At 41.1% G+C, this 13224-nt stretch overlaps 1 long non-coding RNA gene across 1 annotated transcript; it reads left to right on the top strand.

Moving 5' to 3' along the window:
* The first annotated feature begins 8426 nt into the window (after positions 1-8426).
* On the top strand, positions 8427-11760 carry LOC104604726 (uncharacterized). Its single transcript, XR_736450.3, has 5 exons — positions 8427-9252; positions 10055-10246; positions 10337-10636; positions 10736-10826; positions 10923-11760. It is a non-coding gene; the product is annotated as an uncharacterized LOC104604726 (long non-coding RNA).
* The last annotated feature ends 1464 nt before the right edge of the window (positions 11761-13224 follow it).

Here is a 13224-nt window from a genome sequence, read left to right as displayed (position 1 = left end):
CTGGCTCACCAATTGATGAGGGCGGATTTGGCCCTCCAATGACATTGTGACACATGGCACCTCAGAACAACTAGGTGACACCCGGAACCACTCAGGCAATAACTTGCCAAGTTGATGGTGTCCAACCTGGCGGCCTGGCTCAGGCGCCGACCTGGCGACCTGCGAGACGTGCTCGCCGACAAATTCGGCATGCATACCCCACAATCCTTGGAGGCTGGCCCTCATTCCGAAAGATGGTCAACGTGCATGGCAGTTACCTCTGAGGATCTTGGACCAGTTAGACACGACCTCCCGGAGATCTCAGGGGCGGTACGTGAGAAAGGCCTATATAAAGGCACCAACCCCAATGACAGGGAGGGCGAGTAAGCAACTAAGCAAGTTCTAGCTCTCAGACATTGTGATTTTTAGCTCGCAATCTACTATGAGAGTACTGACTTAAGCATCGGGGCGACCTCGCCGGGTTAGCCACCCCGGATCCTCTGACATTTGGTTCCTTACATGTCTCAAAAGAGCAATGAAGCTCATCAATTCAGCTCGCCACCAGGCAGCTCCGCCCTCTGGTCAGCCCGACACCTCATAGGCAGCTCAGCACATGGTCATCCCGGCACCTCACAGGCAGCTCGCCACCTGGTCAGCTCGACACCTCATAGGCAACTTGCCACCTAGCCTGCCCAGCTCGACTTAGCTCGACATCCAGGTCCTCATCTAGCCAAAGTTCACTTAGGCCTGAGTCATTGACCACTTGGAAGCAAACCAAATGACGAGGTACTTAGCCAAAAAAACGATACATCATCAATAAAAATCGATTCATCAATTGGCGCCGTCTATGGGAAACACTACAAAAAGCTAAGTTATCATCCTCCAAAAGGCTAAGTCCTCTTCTTCCAGAAAGCTAATTCCTCATTTTTTAGAAACTAAAGCTCTCGCTTTATAGTTTCCATTTTTTATGAACTCAAAGACTATGCAGGAAGTTGATAGCTAATAGACTAAGCAGCTCTACCAACTTTATTTCAACTCGGACAAAGCCTCATTAGTCCTCTTTGTGAGGTCCCCTCTACAAAGATGAGCTCTTCGTGGCTTCCGCGGGAGTTGGCAGCCAATAGACTGCATGGACGCCCTTGCTAGTCGAGCCTTCCAAGGCTCCCATGCGAGCCGGTGACCTAAAGTCAGTAGTGCTGCCCCCGTAGGTCGAGCTCCTAGTAACTTCTAGTAGGAGTGGGTGACCGGCGTCACGAGGCTGATGCAGTGCAGCCATAGCACTAAAGTACCGAACTAGCGAAGACCTCGATACCATATAAGACCCAGTCGCCTCTTCAGCATGGGCAAAATCAAGGAGAGTGGACTACGAGTTGCTCCCAGAGCCCTAGGGCTAAAATACCACAAAAGACCCAATCGCCTCTTCGACATGGGCAAGATCAAGGGGAGTGGCCTACGAGTCGCTCCCAGAGCCTAAGGGCCAAAATACCGAACTAGCGAAGACCTCCTCACCACATAAGACCCAGTCGCCTCTTCGGCATGGGAAAAATCAAGGAGCAGACTGCGAGTCGCTCTCAGAGCCTAAGGAATTGAATCAACGCTTACGAGCTCATCGAATTATTTTGGAGAAATATACTCCCTTCACCGAGTTACTTTCAGCTCGGGAGTGGGGGGAAAATGATGAGGGCGAATTTGGCCCTCCAATGACATCGTGACACATGACACCTCAAAACAACTAGGTGACACCCGGAACCACTCAGGTAACAACTTGCCAAGTTGATGGTGTCTAACCTGGCAGCCTGGCCCAGGCGCCGACCTGGCACATGCGCTGACCTGGCGACCTGCGGGACGTGCTCGCTGACAAATTCGGCATGCATACCCCACGATCATTAGAGGTTGGCCCTCGATCCGAAAGATGGTCAATGTGCATGGCAGTTACCTCTGAGGATCTCGGACCAGTTAGACACGACCTCCCGGAGATCTCGGGGGCAGTACGTGAGCAAGGCCTATATAAAGGCACCAACCCCAATGACAGGGAGGGCGAGTAAGCAAGTAAGCAAGTTCTAGCTCTCAGACTTTGTGATTTTTAGCTCGTAGTCTACTATGAGAGTACTGACTTAAGCATCGGAGCAACCTTGCCGGGTTAGCCACCCCGACTCCTCTGACATTTGGTTCCTTGCAAGTCTCAAAAGAGCAACGAGGCTCATTAATTCAGCTCGCCACTAGGCAGCTCCACCCTCTAGTCAGACCGACACCTCACAGGCAGCTCGGCACCTGGTCAGCCCAGCACCTCATAGGCAGCTCGACACCTGGTCAACCCAGCACCTCATAGGTAGCTCGCCACCTGGTCAGCTCAGCACCTTATAGGCAAGTCGGCACTATAGTCAGCTCACCACCTAGCCTGCCCAGCTCGACTCAACTCGGCATCCAGGTCCTCATCCAGCCAAAGTTCACTTAGGCCTAAGTCACCGGCCACTTGGAAGCAAACCAAATGATGAGGTACTTAGCCAAAAAATCGATACATCATCAATAAAAGTTGATTCATCAATTGGCGCCGTCTATGGGAAATTGCCTGAGTGGTTCCGGGTGTCACCTAGTTGTTCTGAGGTGCCATGTGTCACAATGTCATTGGAGGGCTAAATCCGCCCTCATCATTTGCCCTCACTCCCAAGCTGAAAGTAACTTGGCGAAGGGAGTATATTTCTCCGGAATAATTCGATGAGCTCGTAAGCGTTGATTCAATTCCTTAGGCTCTGAGAGCGACTCATAATCTACTCCTTGATTTTGCCCATGCCGAAGAGGCGACTGGGTCTTATGTGGTGAGGAGGTATTCGCTAGTTTGGTATTTTGGCCCTTAGGCTCTAGGAGCGACTCGTAGTCCACTCTCCTTGATCTTGCCCATGCCGAAGAGGCGACTGAGTCTTATGTGGAATTTTTGCCCTAGGGCTCTGGGAGCGACTTGTAGTCCACTCTCCTTGATTTTTCCCATATCGAAGAGGCGACTAGGTCTTATGTGGTATCGTGGTTTTCGCCAGTTCGGTACTTTAGTGCTATGGCTGCATTGCATCAGCCTCGTGACGCCAGTCACCCACTCCTACAAGAAGCTACTAGGAGCTCGACCAACGGGGGCAACACTACTGACTTTAGGTCACCAACTCGCATGGGAACCTTTGGAAGGCTCGACCAGCAAGGGCGTCCATGTAGTCTATTGGCCGCCAACTCCCGCGGAAGCAACAAAGAGCTCAATGTGTGTGTGTATGTATATGTATGTATGTATGTATGTATGTATACATGTATGTTTATGTATATGTATATACATATATGCATATATGTAAAAACTCAATTAGGCTTGTGAGCTTCATGAGTTGAGCTTTATTGGGGTTAAGCACAACTCAATTAGCAAACGAGCCTATATATTAGGCTCAAGCTTGACTTGAAGCTTAGTTTTGATCGAGTCGAATCGACCTTTTCACGATTCGAGCTCAAATAGCTTGTAAAAGGCTTGGCTTGTAGCCACCCCTATTTCTAATGCATGACTGTAAAAAGTTGTGCGAATATTGTGAGCACTGAAGCCGATCTCGTAAAATTGTGGATGGACTTCTATGATATTTCCAATTAAACAATGCCCATCTAAGTCCAATTCAAGTAATATTTTTGGGGTTATATCTAGTTTATCCCATTACAATCTAATTAATGTTTTCATGAGAGTGGCCAATTTCCTGGTTAGTTATTATTCTTGTATTATTTTTAGATAAAATTATATAAAACCTCCTCTTATAACAATTCTATAAACCAACTTTGTGTTTTGACCCTAACAAAGGCCTCCCCTATAGTTTGAAAAAATGTGTAAATACCTCCTTTCCCTTGGCTTTTTAGTAACAAATACATTAAAATTATCAAAATACCCTTGTCATTGTTAAGGCATTATTTTAGTAAATCTACATGTAATGAAGTTGGTTAAGAACAAAGATGGTATTTAAAAAAAATAATGCATTACATCAATATTTTTTATTTGGAATGGTAATGAAAGGAAGGTATTTGCACCCTTTTTCAAAACAATAAGGGAGGTTTTTGTTAAGGTCAAATCATAAAGAAATTTCAAAGAATTATTAGGAAACCCAAGATGATTTTTATAATTTCCCTATTTTTAAATAGAATATAAATTGATTTTAAATTAATTACACTATATTTAAAATTAATAATTTTTATTAATTCTTATTAAATTTAATTAATTATATTAAGTTTTTATTCTTTAGTGGAACTTAAGTTTTTATTCTTTAAAAGAGGAAAAATTAATTAAAAACTAATAATTTTAAATTGATATTTGTATTTTATTTAGGTAACTTACTAAATTATTTTTATTATGGTTAATCAATTCTTATTATTTTCAAGTGAAATATAAATGGATTATAATTTTTATGATATTTTATTCAATGTTTTTAACTTGTCATTGACCCAGAATAGTTTTATCATTCAAACTATCATTTGACCCTATTTCTAATTTTGGGTTTCCTAAAAACCGCCTTATTCAACCTGGGTAGTTGAATTGAACCATTGACCCTTTTGTCCCAATCATTGGGTCATAGGTTACAACATACTATGTATTGAAAACTTTTGGTGGATTTAACTTTTTCTAGGTTGCTTGATTGGGAATTGTCTTTTTTTTTTTATTTTGGATAAATTTTTGTGAACTTTGTAGCTCCACTATACAAAAAAAAAAAATCAATTGTTGGCTTCAAATTTAAATTTTCGGCTCTTATATTTATAAACATTAAAAACAAATAGCCCTTATATTCTATATATATAAATGGACCCCATGTCACAGTTTGACTCGTCCAACCCGAACAATTGAACCATTGACTTGACTAGGGGTGGCCACAAGTCGAGCTTCTCACAAGCTATTCGAGCTCGACTTGTGAAAAGCTCGGCTCATCTCGGTTTAAACTGAGCTTCGAGCCGAGCTCAAGCCTAATATATAGGCTTGTTTACTAATCGAGCCGAGCTCAAGCTTAGTGAAGCTCAACTCACGAGCCTAATCAAACCTAATATAATAAATAAATAATTTTTTATTATATCAATACATACATATACATATATAAATATATATAATAAATAATTTTTATTATATATAATTATATTTTATATATAATATTTTTATTTTTTATGTATAATAGCAAATTTTTATAATTCTTATTTTTTTGTATGTAAAATAAAAATATTTTTATATGTATATTTTTTATGTATAAAAATAAATAATTTTTATAATTCTTAATTTTTTGTATATAAAATAAAAATATTTTTATATGTATAACTTTTTATTTCTTAGAAAAAACTTAGTTTATAGTCAAGCTTGAGCCGAGCCGAGCTTGAATTTGTGAGCTTTGAACTGAGCAAAACTTGAGCTCAAGTCTCTAGCTCGAATCGAGCTCAAGCTCGAGCTAAAGCCTAACATAATTTTAGCGAGCCGAGATCGAATAGCCAAGTATTTGGCTTGGCTCGACTCAAATCCACCCCTACTTGTGACCTTGGGGCAAAAACTATTCAGCCTCCAAGTCATTTTTTTAAAGCATTGATTTTATTTGTTGGGTAAAGTAAATAATGTAGGTTCTTAAATGTAAATTACTTTATTAATTAACTATCTTTTAACCTTTATTAATAATTGCAGTTAAAGAATTTGAGAAAATTTAATGTAGTAATGGAGAGGAGAGAATTAGTGGAATGAATTAATAAATGAGTGAGTTAATGACATAATTAATAAGGACAGATAATTAAAATAGTTAATGGGAAATAGGAGAAATAGTTAATGGTGAATTAATGAGAAGAGTTAAAAGTAATAAAGGTGATTGGCCACTTGAGTTATTTTGTTCAATTTTAAAATTAAAAAATTGAAAAAAAGATAAGTGCAAGATAAATCAGAAAGCAATAGAGTGCCAACTTGACACATTCCATTTTTATATATGAGAATTTGTCTAAAACTCACCCTGGATTTTCATGAATTCTCTTGAACTCACCATAACGTTTTAAAACATCCAAAACTCACCATGTCAGTAAGATAACATTAACTTGACTAACAGATATTGCTAAAGGGAAAACCATTAACTTTTCATGAATTCTCCCAAAATTACCCCTGTCATTTTTCAACCCAAAACCCTAATAGTTTGAATGGAAGAGAACACCATTGCTGCTGCTTCTTCCACCATTTGAGAAAGGGGAAACCATTGCCATTTGCCACTGCTTCTTCTCCGGCCCATCTGAGAAAAAGAAAACGATTGCCGCTGATTCTTCCACCATCTAAGAACATGAAAACGACTGCCGTTGAGACCTCCGGCGGCAGTTGTCTGATCGGTGTTTAGGTATGAATGAAACTAATTAAAGACGTTTCAGCAGAAGTGATTGATTAAAGAGATCTACAGGAACATACCAATCTTAGTTCCTTTTTTTTAATATTGTTAAGAGATGATGATAAAAGAATTATCTAGGAACTTGAATTTCTTTTCTAGAAAACCTTTCCTGCTTCATCCGCATGGAATGATGATGTGGTCAAACCAATATAGATCAGAAGAATGACTCTCTTTATTTACCTGTTAATTTTAGATCATATTTTTTCAGCATATTAGACCCAACTTCATCTTCAGATTTTATAGTTAATTTGCATCTTTAGTGGGAGAGAAAGAAGGAGAAGCAGAATATCATTCCAAGTTGTTGTCCGAGTGATCCCTGAACTCTGTGTTTATTCGGTGTTCAAGAACCCAAACCACAATGGCAGTAAAGATGAAGGCTACAAATCGTCAGCTACAGATCTCAAGTCAAAGGCTTGAAAAAAAATCCAAGTCTTCTTCCTATGATCATCTTTGATTGGCATCACCATAGCTTTTATTGACTCAGTGTATAAGGCAATGTAAAATCCACATACGATCATCGATTTGCTATGATTGTTACATCTCCCACCACAACATCAAATTCATGTTCATTCTAAAAGGAATCCACTCACTCCTCAGTCCTGAAACATGAAATTTCTCCACCACATTTTTTTTTTCAAAAGGAAGAAATAACAGAAATATTCTAATGGAGAGCTGTTCGTTTTAGAACTTAGTGGATGATGAGTGCTCTAAAAATTTTGTTTTTTCTATGTGTTCATCAGCCGCTTCTGGTTAGGGAACCAGTAACATGTGGTTTTAGAACAAAAAACCACCCCCACGCTCAATGAAAAAACGAGTGCCCTAATTAAGTACAAACGGAAAAAAATGAAGGTGAAATAATTGGTTAGAGGTTGGTTGGACGTTGAGAGTAAGAAGACTCTTTCTTGGACGTTGAGAGCAAAGACTCATCCTTGGATGTTGAGAGCAAGAAAGACTCATCTCAACAAGCAGAAATCTTATATATGAAAGAAGTTTGGGTGCTTAAGGGCACTTCAGTCCAAAAAAAATTGTTTAACAAGCTGATGACTCACTATTCGGGAGCAATTTGGTCATGAAACTTGCATTTAGGTTGATGTGGACAACTTGGGTCAGTGAACTTTAACGGTGCTCTAATAGATGGTGTGTTTTGAAAAATAAAAACAGACTGACAAGGTGAGTTTTGGACAATTTCCGAAGCTTGAAATCTTGTTTGGTTATGCCATTTATCAAGAAAACAAACATTTTTCTTTGGCCATGTAAGATTCGTCCATTAAATTAACACTTCCTCCAATTTTTACTATTTGAATTATATTTTGTCCTATTTTTCAAGACAAATTCGTACAAAATGATTTTCACAACGGCAATGGAACCAAGCAACCAACATTTAACGTGAATGGGTTCGACTATGATATGGAAAAGATATGATATCTGAAAATTTTCTGACTAATCAAATGGAATCATAAACGTGATAGCCAATCAGGTGTTATTTATCAAAATTCATGGATGGATTTTAATTGATCAAAACTCTTCTCATACCATATCTTTTTAGTAGCATAGATTTTCCCAATGTGAAAACACCAAAAGAATAGCCATTACACATAAAAAATGACACATATATCAAAGCTTTAACTCTAATTTTTTGTGACTATTATCTCCAACAGAAAGAATTAAATGTGCAATGAGGAATCAATATCAAATTATCATTCAAGAAGAAATAAAAATACGGTTTCTATTTGCAGCTGAGACTCATATTGATTTTGCTTGGAACATGCAATAAGACACGCATGATCGGTTTCGCTTTCATGTGTCCGTCGGAGTCGGAGACAAAATTAAACAACAGTCAATAGGCAATTGAAGATGGGCATAGATTAGGACGTTAATAGGATATTTTCAAGTTTAACTGTTGAGAGTAATTTTCACCATTTTCTCAACTTTCTTACTTGTGTGAAGACGTTGTGTTTCACTTTTACGATTCATCGTCATCCCTCCGACGATTGGGCTGTTATCAATACATCTCGGGGGGATGTGTTGTCTTGTGGGACGTTGTGGGGGGTAATATTGTGGGGGCTGATTTGAACTCGATAAGATTATGCCATTTCGTCATCCAAATATAAAAAGTGGCCCCAAATTTTCTACCATTATACCCCTGGATGCAAAAAAAGAGAAGAAAACAAACTCTGTTAAAAAATGATGACTTCTCTGTTCGCTCCCGATCGTCTTCTTCCCCATTTCGAACGTTGAAGGATTTCTCAGAGGAAGCTTCCTGCGTACGCCATCCGGTAGAGGTCTTGTTTTGTCACCGATAGAGATCCCGACTGTCTTCCCATTTCGACATTGGTCCATTTGTTTTGAACGTTGGAGAGGTTTCTCACCGTCTTCCTCATTTCGAGCGTTGAAAGATTTTTTAGAGGCTCCTGTGTTCACCGTCCAGTAGAGGTTCCGACCGTCTTCCCCATTTCAACATTTTTTCGCTCCTTCCAGCCATTTTTTTCAAACGTTGAAGGGTTTATCAAAGACCGTCTTCCCTATTTCGAACGTTGAAAGATTTCTCAGAGGCTCACTACGTTCACCATCCAGTAGAGATCCCGTTTCCTCACCATTAGAGATTCGACCATCTTCCCCATTTAGACATTTATTTGCTTCTTTCGTCCCTTTGATTCCTCGAATGTTGGAAGGTTTCTCATAGGCCCCATGTACTAGCCATTGAAGCCAGCCGTTCTTCACCGTCAGAAATGAGCTCTCTCAGCCATCATGCACCCTCACATCCAAATCTGATCATCTGTGGCACGTCGAAGATCAAAAACTTTGTTTGTTGGACATTTGGTAGATTATAGTGGGATTTGCTCCTCCAATACCCTGTTCCATTGCTCTGAATGCGGTAAGGAATTAGCTATTAGTGAATTCTTTAATGTGTTAATGTGGGATTTTTACTTTGCAGTTGCCATTACTCATTGTGTTGTCTCTCCAATTGGAGTTAGAATATTACATTTTGTAAGGAATTCAAGCAATAGGCATTACGTTAACTATTATTTAACTGTACAATGCATTTATTTTGGTGAATACCATGTATTAGATGGTTTATTATGGGGAGTTGATTTCTTGGTTTTATTGAGTGATAATTGAGTTTTGTCAATCTATATATGAAACTGAAATGGTACACTGTGTTCGGATTGTATTTTGTGCTAAGGTTAAGGTGTTAAATTCCCGACAAGAAATGTCAGGTGACAAAGTTGGGACAAGGTGTTCCACTAAACAATTTAGAGAGATGCCAAGTAGTTTGTCTCTAAGTTTGGAGCGAAGAGAAGACTCCAATAAATTCCCTTTGGACACTTCTTGGATTTGCCACATGTGATTGTGGAGATGTCCCTTCTGACTTATCTAGTAAAATCGTGGGATTCGACTAGCCATTGCTTTATAGTTGGTGAAAGGACTGTGCAATTCAGCGAGGCCCATGTTGCCTTGATAATGGGGCTTGACTTGTCGGGTAGTACAGTTGCCCTATCAGAAGGCCTTCCTTGATAATGGATTGTTCAAAAAATCGTTTAGGATGAAAATCACTCTACTTATATAGAGTTGGATCTAGTAATGATTGTTCTGTTAGATAGTGAGGAGCACAATGAGGAGGTGGTGAAATTGATTGTTTTGTTCTTATTCCGTTATGTGTTGTTTACCCATGGCAGTTCGAGGGTGATCTCCTTCTGGGCTGGATACGTTGACGATTTATAACGCATTAGTGATTATGCCTGGGGAAATGTGTACATGAATTCTTGGCCGGTGGTCTTGACCAGTTTGTTTCTAGTTGTGGTGCTGGATTGAACGGAGGTTCATCCTCATTTAGTGGTTGCCTATTTGGATGCAACGTTGTGTTGATGGTTAGTGTGGATGGCATTCATTTTTTTATTTATACTTTATGTAAATCTCATTCAATTTAGGATCGCTTATTGGTTGTTTGCTTTTTATAGGCATGGCTTTACGAGCACACAATGCTATTCACTCCTTCAGTTCTCAATGCTAGTCCTCATTTGTTCAAGTGGGGGAACATGGGGTATCAATGGAGGCAAAAGAGAGCTGATTTGTTGAAGAAAGCTAAGCCATAAATGGTTCTCACTTCTGTTCCTCTACTTATGGTGTTTGTAATTATTTGTTTTGTTGTGGGGAGACCCAAGATCTCATATGGATCTGTAAACCCGTTACAAGTTATTGAGGTTCTGAACCCTACTAGTGAGGAGGTGGTCTTAGTGGAGGTTCAGTCAGAGGGCTGTGTAAGTTGAATTAATGATATTATTTTTTTTTCTTTTTTGTGGAGTCCTCTATGTGACCCAAATACATGGTAGTAATTAACATTTGGTGTTCATATGTAGTTTGTGGACCCAGGGGGCCATAGTGTGGGTAAGGAACCATTTTCTGATAGAAAGGACCCTGGTCACGGGTGGGGTCAAAGGGGGCAAAAAGGTATTATTAGCATAGCATACATGTTTTGAGTTATATACAAGTTGACGAACTGCTAATGTTGAGATTTGCTAACCAACTTCTAACTTGATTTTTAAGGGTTTCTGTAAATTCTACATCGAATCTATGGAATATCAAATTCTGTGTACAAAGGCCAACCAGTACGCCTCGACAAGAAAGCAGAATGAGGCACTTTGTGAGGAAGTTAATAGGCTCTATACAATGTTGAGAAATAAAGGATTGGACCCGGATGTAGTACCATTGAGTGAGGGGCTGATAGGTTTGGCAACATGCGTGCCAGAAGATGATGATAATGGTGCAGACTTGCCTGTTGGAGTTGTAGGCGGCACCACAGGGGTAGAGCAATCTCTTGAAAGGACTAGCACTGTAGCCCCATCTTGCGAGATTGTTAATGTGTCTCCCTCCATTGCCTCATCCTACAAGCATAAGTTTTCTCGGGCAAGGAGAGAAAGAAAGCAAAGAAACACAGTGGTGTCGCCTTACCTAGCTCCTGGGCAACAAGGGCAGGTAGCGAAAGAGTTTGCCATTGCTGCAAGGTCCAAAAGAGCAATAAAGGAGAAGGTGAAGTAATAACAGTTGGTATTGTCATGGTGTTATCTATAGGGTTGAGTTGGTTGTTGCGTGTAGGGTTGAGTTGCTTAGTAGTTTAGTGACTAGTGGAGTATTTGTTGCAGTCGATGGATACATGATCCTTGTGGACTTCTTTTAAGATAAAGGGCTTGCTCCCAAAGGAGGACATAGCAGTTGTGAAATTGTTCTTGAACAACTCCAAGAGAGGGCAAGTGCACATTATTGTATACTAGATTGCATCCATTTAATTGATTTTCTTTAAACTAGATTTTGTCTATATCATTTTTTTCTTGTGTAATGAAGTTGATTAATGGTTATTCTCATGGCAGTGAACAATTAGTATGGAGTGATGATGTTGTATTTTTAACCCCAGATTTCCTGTTGCCCCTCTTCAACCCGGAAGCATGGGTTTACGATGAGGTATTGGTTTGGTTTAGGGGGTGTTGCATGCCAATATAAGGCTAATTTGTAATCTGGTTTCTGAGGGTAGAATCACCTAGAGGCCACTCCAGCCGGTGCGGAGGGTTCGGTGGCCACCAAACCACACCCTCCTACTACCACTAACCCACCGAGTATCCTGACACCTTCTGATTGCCCATCGGCCCAATGGCCTAGATCGACGATGGGAAATGGTGATTCTACAAAAGCATTATTTCCCATCGTATGCCCTCCCGTTAGACCAGGCCATCTCCACCTCCCGCGAGGATGTCTAGAAGACCTCACCCCACCCTGTGGGGGTGGTACCACCACCCATCTACCCCATGCCCCCCCCTCCATGATAGCATATTGGAAATGGTAGAATCACCCAGAGGTCGCTCCGATGGGTGTGAAGGGGTTCGTTGGTCACCAAACCCACACCCTTCTACTGCCATTGACCCATCGAGCAACCCGACACCTTCCAACTGCCCAAACTGACAGAGGGAAACGATGGTTTTGCAAAAGCATTATTTCCCATTGTCGGCCTTCCCCATTAGTCCAGAGTGTCTCTGCCATCTTTGTGGATGTCCAAGAGACCTCTCCCCACCCTGTCGAGGTGGTACCGCCGCTTGTCTACCCCCACACCCTCCTCCGAGAATGTGCCGGAAATGGTAGAATCACCTAAAGGCCACTCCAACATGTGCGGAGGGGTTCAATGTACACAAACCCACACCCCTACTGCCGTCCATCTACCCAGGCTCACCGACTAGCCACTCCAGCAGGTGTGGAGGGGTGCAATGGCCACTATACCCACACCCCCTACTGCCACTGACCCACCAAGCATCCTAACACCTTTCGGTCGCCCCTCGGCCTAACGGACTAGACCATCGGTGGGAAACGGTTGTTTTACAAAAGCACTTTTTCCCACCGTCAACCTTCCTCATGAGCCTAGGCTTCTCTACCTCCTACGGGAACATCTAACTCATAGGTTGATTTCATGGACTCAATCTGCCTCATGCAAACATCAACTACTCTCTCCACATTTCCAAGGCGTTCCACAACATCACCATGACTATTTGCCGATGTAATCTCATCCGACCAACCTCGAGGAACCGCCTACTCAAAAAATTTGCAACTGCCAGCAAAATGACTTTTAGGGAGACCATCGGTGGGAAACGATTGTTCTACAAAAGAACTTTTTCCCACCGTTGACCTTTCTCGTGAGCCTAGGCTTCTCTACCTCCTATGGGAACATCTAACTCATGGGCTGATTTCATGGACTCAATCTGCCTCATGCAAACATCAACTACTCTCTCCACATTTCCAAGGCGTTCCACAACATCACCATGACTATTTGCTGATGTAATCTCATCCGACCAACCTCGAGGAACCG

The sequence above is a fragment of the Nelumbo nucifera genome, chromosome 1 (assembly GCF_055504915.1).
Source record: "Nelumbo nucifera cultivar China Antique chromosome 1, China Antique-T2T, whole genome shotgun sequence".
Lineage (NCBI taxonomy): Eukaryota > Viridiplantae > Streptophyta > Magnoliopsida > Proteales > Nelumbonaceae > Nelumbo > Nelumbo nucifera.
Note: the sequence above shows the minus strand (reverse complement) of the source record. Positions and strands in the feature narration are given on the sequence as shown.